The 12,323-nt window shown below is 44.6% G+C and overlaps 1 long non-coding RNA gene across 1 annotated transcript; it reads right to left on the bottom strand.

Moving 5' to 3' along the window:
- Positions 1–4,957: 4,957 nt before the first annotated feature.
- Positions 4,958–11,544, bottom strand: LOC121614294. The gene is made up of 3 exons (XR_006007223.1): positions 11,499–11,544; positions 5,753–5,874; positions 4,958–5,223 (listed from the first exon to the last, which is right to left on the bottom strand). It is a non-coding gene; the product is annotated as an uncharacterized LOC121614294 (long non-coding RNA).
- Between the last annotated feature and the right edge of the window lie 779 nt (positions 11,545–12,323).

The raw sequence follows: 12,323 nt of genomic DNA, 5'->3' as shown, positions 1-12,323 counted from the left end.
TCTCACACCTTCCCTCTTCCTCCTCCCAACGCCTTTTTGTTTTCAAAGCTTTGCTTTCTTTGTTTTCTCCTCTGAGCTGCAGCAGTGGAGGTCTCTGTCCAACATTCTTCACTTCTCACCTCTGATGTCCTTTCTTTCTTTTCTCCCTCCTTTCTTGAGCGGGCCCTATCAGAGCAGCCGATCAAAGGGGAGTCCTCCACCTAGTAGCCCTCCAGCCAATCAGAGTAGAGCTTACTGCTAGGCCACGATGATGAGCGGTGTAAACAATGTGTCGGAGTTAGTCAGTAGCAAACTGAGGCAGCTTCGTGCAGCTGTCCCGTCACATAGAGGTCGGCTGCTGTCTCTTCCGCTGTTACCGTGGTAACGGCATCGTCGTAAATGAGAACGAGGGGCAGCGGTCTGGCAGGGTGCGGTAACCTCTTCAGGTGAAGGGAACCTGCACGTGCACGTGCACATTCTTAGCCTTGTTGTGATGTATGAAAGCAAGCACAAGCGAGGCTTGACTCCTTCGCTCGGACAGAGGCAAACGAAACGTTTCGCTCTTTGTCTGAACAAGCAGGAGAGAGAAGAGAGGCCAAACTGACGATTTGTTTTTTTATTTTTTAATTTGGAATCATTTTTTCTGTCTTTGTTTTGCCCAGAGTTCAGAACGGTACCGTAAGGTGCAGACTCCCTCTGTGTACTTGTACGTTTCGAGCGATGGTGCGCCAGCGGCCAGCGATAAAGGTCAGCTCACACTCGCCCGAAGAGCCTTCGCCCAACCCCCACCCCCCGGTCTCCTCTCCTCCCTGACCCCTAAAAACTCCCCCTGTCGGAGGGAACAGCATGACTCGGGGACGCCCCGCCCCGGCCCGAAGCTGCATGCACGTTTCTTTTGTTCTGTTTGTTTCGTTTTTTGTTTTGTTCTCTACTTTTTTGTAAAATAGAAGACGAGACAAATTAACGAACAATTCTCAAAAAAACAAAAACAGAAAAAAAGACTAGACTATGTGTGTTAGTTCCACATACTTTTAGGCCAGCTTGTATGTTGCATGTTCTTGTACAGTTTGCTCGTACTGAATATGAATACAAACCAGAAAAGCCAAGCCATCCCCGCCCCCTAACAGGAGCGGACCAATGGGGGGGATCAACTCCGCCCAGGCCACGCCTACCACTCTGGGTCTAAATATACATATTAGGAAGTCTCCGAAAAAAAATTCTCTTTGTTTCAGTTTTTTTTGTTTGTTTGTTTGTTTCATTTTTTTTTTTTTTAACCCTTTGAACAACAGTGCTGTTCTGTAGTACTGAGCATACTCAAGCCCCTGGCGTATCTGAGGGTGTAGGTGTCTAAACTGTAGTTTAACACAGTCGGGGCTAGAGACAGAGATAGAGAATGTGTGTATAACAGCTAAATGTATATGAAGTATCATTATGAGTTTGACAGAAATTATAAAGATATAGATATATGAATATAAAAAGAGTGTATCTGACTGCACACCCGTCACCAACACACACACATGCACACCTTGTACATACAAACCAGGATGAGCGGCTTGAACTTAAGTTATGAACAAACAAAACATCGCTGACACACAAACATTCCTGGTCTTGTTGAGGGGAATTTGCGTCCTGTGGATGGGCTCGAGCCGCTGAGCGGCGCTGAGCCACAAGGGGGCGCTAAAAGGCCTTTGTTTTTGTCCCAGTTGCAGAAAAACAAGCAGAACCAATTGGAACAAAGTTTACTTTCTTCTCCTTTAGTCCCCCTTCCCCTGTTTATTACTATTGGTTTGGACTGGACTTCTAAAGCCAATGAGAAATCTGATTTTGCAGACATATTTTGCGGATGTTTCTGTTGAAACCCTTGGCGGTGTGGCCGACTGCCCTTTCCTTTGTCAGTATTACTCCAGGAATACTGATTGTTTACAGCCCATGGCTCCCCACTCCCAAACCACGATTTTAGACGAAAGACTAAGTATTCACTGCAACAGTTCTTGTTTGTATAACAGATGTGGCTCTACTGATGTGTATGTTTTATATTCAAGAGTTCATTTTTATTATTTACAAATAAAAGACTGTGTGGAAGAAGATCATGGCTTTTTCGAACGGAGTGGTCTCAAATTATTGTGAAGCAGGTGACTACTGAGCTTTATTTAACGTGGTGAATGTGACGGTGATGATTGGTTTTTCACTGGTGTACACACACACAGAAAGAACACACAATAGAAGGTAAAGCCTTTATCATTATATAAAATGCACTTGTCATATTCCAGCCTTTTCTTGGAACCACCTACTCTATGACTAAGAGAGAGGGGCTGCTGTGGAAGAAACATTTGTAATTAAACCTGGTTCTGTATCTAAGTATGTGCTGGGTCCATGAGATTAACCTGCTAGGGGGCCCTGGGGCCAAAACTTTGTTGGCCCCTCCTGATCCATAATGTATATGACAGCTTTTGTCCAGACACCAACTTGTACTCTAAAGCTGAAACAATTATTATTTAACAGATTAGTCAACAGAGTCAGCAGCAATAGTGATACTACAGCATATGCTGGTTCTCTTAGTGCTTCATGATAGCAAACTAAATACATTAGCACACAAATTTGGTTTGCTCACTTTGTCATTTGCATAATGTAGTTTAGCCACTTAATAAAGCTGAAACTGTTGACATATTACACATCATGGTAAGTAATATTACAATTATTGAAGTTAGATGATGATAATTAAGTAGTTTTTTTTCTGTTTGTCACCACACTGGCTGTTTGTGTTTGATTCCTTTATCATTTAGTTTCAACTTCAGTTTGCATTGACCCTCCTCCTCCTCATCCCTGGTTACTACTGCCACCCTGTGGTGTTATTAGGGATGACTCATAAACGCTGATACACAGTTCATTTCACTGTATATACTTCCCATGCAAAGAACCCCACTCTTGACGAAGAACATGTTAAAGTTTTTTATATACACAGATCTATATTTTTCAGGCATGTTTCCAGGGCTTCAGTACACAGCAGTGAGCTATGTTGATTTACCTCCTCACATCCACTCATAGCTATTACAGGGTTATGTAACACAAGCAAAGACAAGTGACCTGAAACAGACTAACATATACATAGACTAACACGTGGAAGTGCAACATATACACACACAACTAAAGTAAGACAGGACTCCTCAGGCTCATGAATGGTAACATTTTTTGACCAGAAATTACACAGCTTTAATCTGGGACTCCCGACTCACTAACTGGACGTGGACTTCATCTTTCTGCAGGTGAGGCCAACTGGCAGATGTTCTTTAAACAGATTTTATTTAGGCGAGCTGCATTATGAGCTCAGAAAGGCAGGAATCAGAAATCTGACCTAATCATTCAACCAAACATAATTATTTAGTCATGTAATCCTAACCACTATAAAAGAAAAACAAACTCTGCAGCTTACATGACAGGGGAAAAAAAAATCACCAAAATTTACAAAATGTAGCATGATACTCTAAACACAGACAAGGACACGAATGTCTTCCTTCTTACTTCTCTTACTTCCACTGTCTTATTTCTAAAACCTCAGGAATTTCATTTTCTCTTTATCTGGGAGTCACCAAATTTTGTGGTGTTTGTTATGAGTACAGTGAAAGACAGCGGGCATTAGAAGTGCCATAACAGCTCTCACTCACACACACAGTGATGGCAGCTAGACGCTGGTCTGTCCATCAGGAGCTACCTGAGGTTCAGCGTCTTGACTCGAGGAGCCGGGGATCAGACCACCAACAGGGCACACACCAGGCTGAGCCCCCTCGCAGCCATCCAGAGAATCACAGTGCTTGTTTAGACATTTAAACTTCAGACGAGGCAGAATGTGTGGTCATCAGTGAGAAAATCTTCTAAACCAACGAATAGACAGGAAACAGTGTCAGACGGCTCAGTTTCATAGGCTTGGTGTGTGTATGGGAAGAGGTGAGCCTTCAAGTAGACTTATTAACACTGATCAATAGGCTGCACAGAAAAATGATGCACACAAATCCTTACCATTAAAAGTTAGCTGTTAATTTAATTGAAATATTTTTATATGCTGTGACTGTTATTAAAACACACAGTCAAACTTCAACTCTTTTGTCCCGAGGGGGAAGACTGTCCTGCAGCCAGGTGAAACATTAAACACACACATATGTGAACTTATATTACTACTACTAATACTACAAATAATAAAATACATAGACCATGCAATAAAAATATGGACAATGATGACACACTCTGAGTGTCCGTCCAGGAGAGAGCAGCTCACACATGCTCAGCTCTTTAGTGCCATCCTGTGGTGAGGCCAGTGAACTGCATTAGGCTGTAAAAACAGTGGAAACGGTGGCTGTCGTTCTCACTCCACCTCTCAGCTGCAGCTCCCTCTATATATAATCAGATAAATACATGGTGGTGCTGACAAATCATTTAGAGAGTAAAATAAAGAATGTGGAAATAAAGAATACTAACGCTGTAAGTCTGAACACTAAAAACTGAGCATTGAATTATGTGTAAAAAGCTGCATTTCCTACAATGCAGTGTTGTAGGTATACCTATATGTTGTATGTGCAGTACTGTATGTACTGTTTTTACAAAGGTATATTCATGGTAGTAGTCAAAGCTATTCATTCTTCAGAATAAAAGCAAACTGCTGCGTCATTGCAAGTAATCAGGACTGATTCACTCTGAACATGGTTTCAAAAACAGACCAAAAATGATCAGTGATGGGTGTTTTATGTTATTTGTATGATCCTTCAACTCACTGTTCAGAAGCAAATCAAGAAGAACTAATGAGTAACTATTAGGTTGATCCTCAGTGTAAAAAGCTAAGTGGTGCTTCTATCATTGAACAAAGACAAAATGAAGCGAGGGTTTCAACAGTATTTATTAAAAAAAATCATATTTATTTCTAATCTTCCCTGAAAAGGACGTCATTCTCACACCATCTGTAGCAGATCGAGGTTTGTATCTGTGGGGGAATGAAATGTTCACTCCTGCTGCCTCCTTTGGACGGTACTTTTTATGTTAAATCCATCTCAAGTCGCTCTGAATCTCGGTGATTTTCAGAAACTCATAAATACGTCAGTAAACAGTCAAGCTGATCTCCTCTCCTAATTTCACCCTCAGTTTGCACATCAGTCAGAGAGCTCCAAGCATCAGAATCCATCATTTATTTCAAGATGACTCAGGGAGTGCTGTCCAGCTCTGACACGATGACAGGTCCTCCCAACCAGTGTGGAAATCCTGAGGTGAAAATGAACCAGACTTAATGTTAATGTTCCACAGTGACGCTTCAAAAAGGCTGTCAATACTCCTGCCATGAAAATAGTCCCAGTGAGTGGAAGGTGACGTGTTTGTGGCCGTGCAGCAGGTATCTGCACTCAGCCGGAGATCCTCTGCCCTGATCCACACTTTAACTTGAAGGAGATGTGCTTCTGCTGTCAGGGCCCCAAACTCTGGAAGGGCCCTCCTTTAAATCTCTGCTCTTTTTTTTTTTTTTTGGAAAGTGAATCATGTCTGTGTCTTGTCTCTTTTAACCCCATCTTTGCTTTTCTCCCAAATATTTGTGTTGTTTCATTGTTTTGCCATGTTTTTGTTTTCTTTCTTTCTTTCTTTCTTTCTTTCTTTCGTTCTTTCGTTCTTTCTTTCTTCCCCTATAGAGCACTTTGTGACTTAAACGTGACCTTCAAACATCACACACATTTTGCTGCCATCATTTTACAAAGTAACCTGCTATGCTTTATAATAACATGGCCGTATGACCGCCTGGTACCTGGTCCCGCTCGGACCCGACCACTCGGGGTGGTGTCTCAGCTCTGCGTCCGCACAGATCCGGAGCGCAGGAGTCCAGGAGACTGCCTGGTGGCGGAGGGACGCCGCTGGTTAACAGGCAGGCTGAAACAGAAGGGTGTCATGTCAGATTAGATTTGTTATGTTCCCCCCTCGGTGTTAATGGTTTGAAAGGCCCCCTGGCTTGGCTGTGTGGCAGCGCTTCAGAGCCCATTAGAAAGTCGCTGCCGTCATAGCAGTCATTACCGCAGTATTCCCCCGTCCGGCCGCGCCGCCCCTCACCGCCGCTTAATCTAATTAGAGAGCCGGCTTCTGCCCCCCTTCTTCGAGCCGCCGATCACTGCTGCGGAATTATTGGACTGCATTAATAATCCTTATAGACCCAATCAGTCGGACACGATTTAATATTACAGCAGTTATATCATAGTGAAATAGTTTCTGCCCTTATGGTTAGGAATATTCCCTTTAGGAATAATAATAATAATAATAATAATAATAATAATAATAATAATAATAATAATAATAATAATAATAATAATAATAATAATAATAATAATAATAATAATAATACAAGGCACCTTGACGTTAAATTTTGTAAAGGTTTGTACAGGTTTGTTCTGGGTTGAGAGATTAAAGGTGACTGAGATAGATATATTCCGGTTAAATAAATGTTTCCAGCCAAGTTGAGTTGCTGAAACCTGAGTATTTTTTATTTTCTAATCATCTCTTTTTATTCCTTTAAATAGTCTGTGACGACTGAGAGCACAGCTGACGGGGGAGAGGTGATGTTGTTGGGGATATCAGGGTTTCAGGGTTTTGGTTTAATCTGGAATCATGTGCTACACCAGACTCCAGCAAAAACACGCGTCTCTTAGGTTTGAATTAGAGAATTGTTGTTATCTTGCGCAATTAACAGAACCATAAAAAATGTCGACAGTCCGTCACAGTTCAGACTTTCTTCTGTTGTGGTTTTTACTCTCTATTTAACACAAACTCTTCTCCAAGCTGATGTTTATTCCGTTGATTTTATGAATATTTACAATGTTGCAGACCAAATTATCACGTTTTAATCCCAAAATTGAACTCTTTACATCCTCTCTAAAGCTCAGCTTGATGCTGCGGGCCCTCGGCGGCGGCATCAGCCTGCAGGGACCCCCTTCCTACATTTCCCTGCGCTCTTCCACTCGCTGCATATGGACACTAGGGGGCGCAAGAGTCCGTGTTTGCAGATGTGCGGCATGAACATCACCTCGTCGAGTAAAGAAAAGCCGTTTCCTTTGACGGGGTGTTTATCTCTTATTTCAAAGAATAAGCTATGGTGCTATTAGAGGAGTTCATTCACTCCCAAATACAGCAGTCCACCAACTGGCCCCCGGCTCGCTTCAAGAGGCAGATGTTTCCTTGAGCAAGAAAAGCAGAGAAACATCTGTGCATTTATCAACTATTAAGAGTCCAACCGACGTGATTATATCAGTGAAATTACAGTGAACTGCTCATCATCCAAGAGCATGTTTACATCTTTCTATTGGTTTTACTTTTTATTTGAGAGTTTTAGTGTTGATCTAAATTCTGTCAATTTTTTTCTTTAATCGGATTCCTGATCCAAATATATGCAATAAAATATATGATTATTTGTCAATACAGTGATTGAAAATCAGCTACCAGTCAAACTTTAAACCATCAGTTACTTCTAACCATGATGCGTTTAAGACCATCTCAGCATCACCAGCGCAGATAGGCCCCTGCAGACCACTCTGCTCTCACATCTCCTGCCTTTACACATCCCTATAGATATTTAGACTCCTCTCAGAGCAGAAAATGCTCCGCTGCCCCAAGTGTGCCATTCCTCTGCTGTCATTCATTCATCTTCATAACAACCCGTTTAGTGTAAAATTAACAACGACTTAACTACGGCGGCCATAAACACGTCCGTGCATTACAGGCAGATGGATGGATGCGGATTGTGTGGCGGTGGAGGGTTGGAGAGGGGAACGTGCACCGGACAGTAAACTCTCTGCAGTGAATGTTTGTGGTCTGGGGTCCTTTGAGGGTTTTTCAAAGTCCCAGTGCATCAAAATGAGAGATTTTATAGTCGTGCCAACCACTTAATGTAAAGACTCCCTCCGCCCAGTGAGATACACTGTGTAAACATGAAGAGCCTAATTGTCACATCGTGCTCTAAAATGATCGTTTATCCGGCTGTGCAAAGTTTGGATGCCCTCATTTCCACTTAATTTGACTGAAATGGTCTCTGATTGCCTTTAAACTCACATGTCACATCAGCGCCATACACCATACAGAGGCAGGAGGGATCGAGGGGGTGGAGGGAAGTGGTGGTGGTGGTGGTGGTGGTGTGTGTGTGTGTGTGTGTGTTTGGGGGGGGTCTGATAATTTGGTCTATAGCCGTGTAATCCCGCTTGATTTCATCTAATACCACCGGCCCGACGCAATGGCGTGCGCGCACATCCCCCGATGTGATAATGGCACGTTGTGAAATCCGCCCCGCTCCTTTATTGCAAAGCTTTTGGGATGGAAGGGTGGTGGTGTTGGTGGTGGTGGTGTACAGAGTATGTGTGCGTATGTATGGGGATGGGGAGAACTGAAATTCCTCCGCAAAAAGAAGCCAGGGACTAGATTTAACAGGGATTTGGGTGTAATTCCCATCGGAAATAAACATAAAAACCGAAAACCTAGAAAAGTGTGTTTTTGCCACAGCTCTGCCTCCGCTGTGCCACAGTTACTTGTCAAAAATACGTTTTTAGGAGCTTATTTTTCTTATTTCAAACGTAACGCATAAAGTTTTAGTTGGCAATAACTTTAGATGAACGCTGAACGGCCTAACAATTAATCATGAGTTTCACTGCAACACAGTGGGACCACCCTGAATCACACTGAAGATTTTCTAAATTGCATAAAATTAATATTAAGCTTGGTTCAGATAAGTTGGTAAAATAATTTAGAACGTTGCTTTTTTGTGCCTCTGAATACAACCTATTGATGCGTAATCGTATGTAAAATTTCCAAGTCCAAAATCCTGTTTCTGGAATTGATTTTAGTTTGTGCGTGTTTTGCTTACGTTGATCACAGACTTGAGATCAGATCCTTAATTTTAAAAATCATGACTAGGCCCCGTCCATCGCAGATTGAACGTACTGGATGTAGCTTTTTGACAGTGACTTCATATAAAACGATGTAATGTCAGTTTACACTGCGCGTCTTTACGCACGGTTTAAAAGCAACAAAAGCAGTGGCTGGAGAGGGGGGGGAGAAATGAAGGTATGAAGAGGAGCATGGAAAAGAGGGAGGGGATGCTGTGCGCGGGGTGGGGGTGTAGAGGGATTGGAGCTGATTTATCTCAGGAGCCCCCCGGTCATTTCCATATATTGAAATGCGCCCCCAGTCACCCAATTTCCCCGGAGCTGTCGTGCGTGCAGGGAAGGCGCGCATGTGACCACCGCCGGTCTGATGCCATGCAGTCTCTCCGCTCTTTTCACGCTCTTCACAAAGCCTAAATTCTCCCCCTCCCCGTTTTATGAAGCATCATCAAAGTCCGCCGCTGTCTATTCACTAAATGCACGTATAGACGGAACACACACTGTAGGCTGATGAAGGTGGTAACCGCCTTAGCAGAGCGAATAAAAGTGCTGAACATGAGAAATAAAGTTAAAGGTGGCAGAGTGTGGCCTACATATGGCGCAGGAAGTACACTTTTTATCTCAACACACACCAGAGTGCGGCCTGTGGCTTCCGAATGATTTCCAGGCGATCCTCGATAAAAATCTCCACTCTATTTTTGTAAATGAAGAAATAAAAGATGAAATGTGCGGCTGTGAGATATATCGCGCACGCGTTAACACAAGCACGCGCCCGGGCCCCGCAGAGTGCTGCCGCACCTCCACAGCATTAAGCATGCAGCCTGACTGATGTATGACGGAACCGGCGACGCGCTGCCATTTACATATAGAGATTCCCCTGCGCGCTCCATGAGTCCGAGAGGCTCTCCGGGCTTTGATCAATGTCCCGCCTTGTGTGTGTGTGTGTGTGTGTGTGTGTGTGTGTGTGTGTGTAAAGTCAGGGGAGGAGGAGGCAGAGAGGAGGAGGAGATGGGAGGAAGAGAAAAAGGAAAAACACCCTTTGTTGCCAACAGATGGAGCGGGGTGTAGGGAGAGGTCAAGGTTAGCGCTCTCGGATGTGTGTGTGTGTCTGTGTGTGTGTGTGGTGTAAAAAAGTGGGCCTCTTTCAGGGTGTGTACCAACTGGGGATAGCATGGGCTCTATTAAAATCAGGAGAACAAGTTTTGCCTGACAGATGAGCTGCGGGGCTCCTATTCCATCACGTTTCGGCACATTATGCGTAAAGCCATCAGTTGCTCCTCCGCTCCGCGAGCGAAGGCTTCTGGAGACGGAAAGGTTCGGGAGTTTTGGTGCCAAATGATGCGAGGACCTTGCCAGAGCGTCCTGAAGTGAAAACACGCCAGTTTCACACACTGCCAATAGCTGATCAGTCACAAAACCTGAGAATAAAACTCAATCAGAAGTCTCTGCTTCCTCCTGGATGCTTTTAACTCCGGGTGCAGCTCCAAACACTCCGCCGTGTCACCCAGCCTGTAAAGGCTTCTAGTGTTACTGGATCAGGTTTAGTGGGTACGATGGCCGCCTGTCGCCATCCAGGCAGCAATAGGCCACCCAGGACACCCGATGCCCGCGATGGAGAGCGATGCAACCTCCCATTTATTCCCAATTACGCTCTTAAATAGGACGCGTCATTTTTCAAAGGCACCACAGAGAACTGTATCTTTTCTCTGTGCACTCTGTGGGTTATGCCGGTGTTTAGGGTCATCTTTAACGCGTCTTTCATCACTGACAGAGCGTTCCGTTTTTCAAGCAGTTTTTTTTTTTCTGAAATCCACGTAAAACCAAGAGGACAAGTGTCCGGTTGAGTGAGAGGTTAACATCCACCTGAAGAAAAGTGTAAATGTTAAGACTCTTATTGCAACCACTTCCTCCTCGATCTAAAAAGTGCCAGAGTGAGGCGAACACGGAAAGGAAAATATCCGAATCTAAACTTCCACCTAACGTTCACCGTCTGCGCCTTTTTCACTCACTTTGACGCTGAGAAATCTATTTCACGTTTTAAATGGATTCTCCAGATCCACGCGCAAGCGCTGCGTGTACTCACAAATATCGCAATGATTCACCGTTAAAAGACTGAATTCCTCTCTGTAATCTTACATCCTACCTTAAACACATTCCTGTTCAATTGTGCGTGCAAAGAAAAAATCGGCTCATGATAAATGTATAAAGCGCAGTCTCTCTGTAGACGCACAGCGCAGATACAGCCTACCGATGAAGAGAAATAATCAACAATTGGCTTTATGACTGATCGGACAACAAATGGAGAAAGTATTAAAGTGCTCCAGTTCATGGGTGACCTGACCCGCCTTTTGCCACCATGCCCCACACTTTTTGTTTAAGATGATATTGTTATTATAATTACGTCGGAAAATCTCCTCTGCAAGGTTTAAACCTGCCTGAACTTAGACACACGGTCGCAATCGGGATAATCACCCTGTGCAGGATAATCGCCGTGCACTCTCTCTCTCTCTCTCTCGCGCACACACACACACACACACACACACACACACACACACACACACACACACACACACACACACCGGTCCTTCTAATAAGCCATGCAGCGAGTTGCAACCTGCAAAATATTTCACTCACTGGTCATGCATTTTTCCCCCTTGACGTTGAACCTCCTCCTTCTCTCCTCCGGCTTTTCTCTCTCTCTCTCTCTCCTTCTCATTCTCTCTGTCTCTCTCCCATCACCTCCCTCCTCCTCCTCCTCTTCCTCCTCCTCTTTCTGTCTTGCCTCCCTCCACCACCCACACCCCCTCGGTATTAAGTGCGCGTCCTCTTCGGTCAGTGCGCGTAACTCCAGGTCTCCGAAGCACCACTAGAGTCGCCGCTACTGCAGCGAGTGCTGCTCCCGCTCCGAGCTCCTGCGCCGCAGCTGCCGCCGCTTTCAGGGCGACTCTCTCCGGCTTCTCCTCCTGTACCATTCCTTCCTTCTCTTCTCTCCACCTCGTCCAAACAGCACCAGTGGCTCTCTTCTTCCTATCCTGCGCCGTGTCTCCTCATTTGATATCTGTGTTCTAATACCCATATCACGTCGGAATGCGCGGCGCCTTTGCCGTTTTAAACCCCGCGTCTTATATTACCAAACCCCCTTTATTACAGCAGTATTTACAATCTCTTCCCCCTCCTCTTCTTCTTCTTCTTCTTCTCCTTCTTCCTCCTCCTTCTCCTCCTCTCCACACCCCCCGCCACCACCAGCACACCCTCCCCTGTACCGTATGCAGCTCGAACCTGAGGCACATCTGAAAGTTATTACACGGGGCGCTTATGTGCCCGCTCGCACTCCCACGGTCTGCGCGGGGCTGCAGTGTGGATTTCACGCACACAGATACAGACCAACAGGCAGAGGGGCACTGGACCCTATGGTGCCCTTTCCAAACTGCTCCCCTCAACACATGCACATGCACACAC

Source organism: Chelmon rostratus, chromosome 11 (genome assembly GCF_017976325.1).
Source record: "Chelmon rostratus isolate fCheRos1 chromosome 11, fCheRos1.pri, whole genome shotgun sequence".
Taxonomy (NCBI): domain Eukaryota; kingdom Metazoa; phylum Chordata; class Actinopteri; order Chaetodontiformes; family Chaetodontidae; genus Chelmon; species Chelmon rostratus.
The sequence above is the reverse complement of the archived record's forward strand: the minus strand, read 5'-3'. Positions and strand labels throughout refer to the sequence as shown.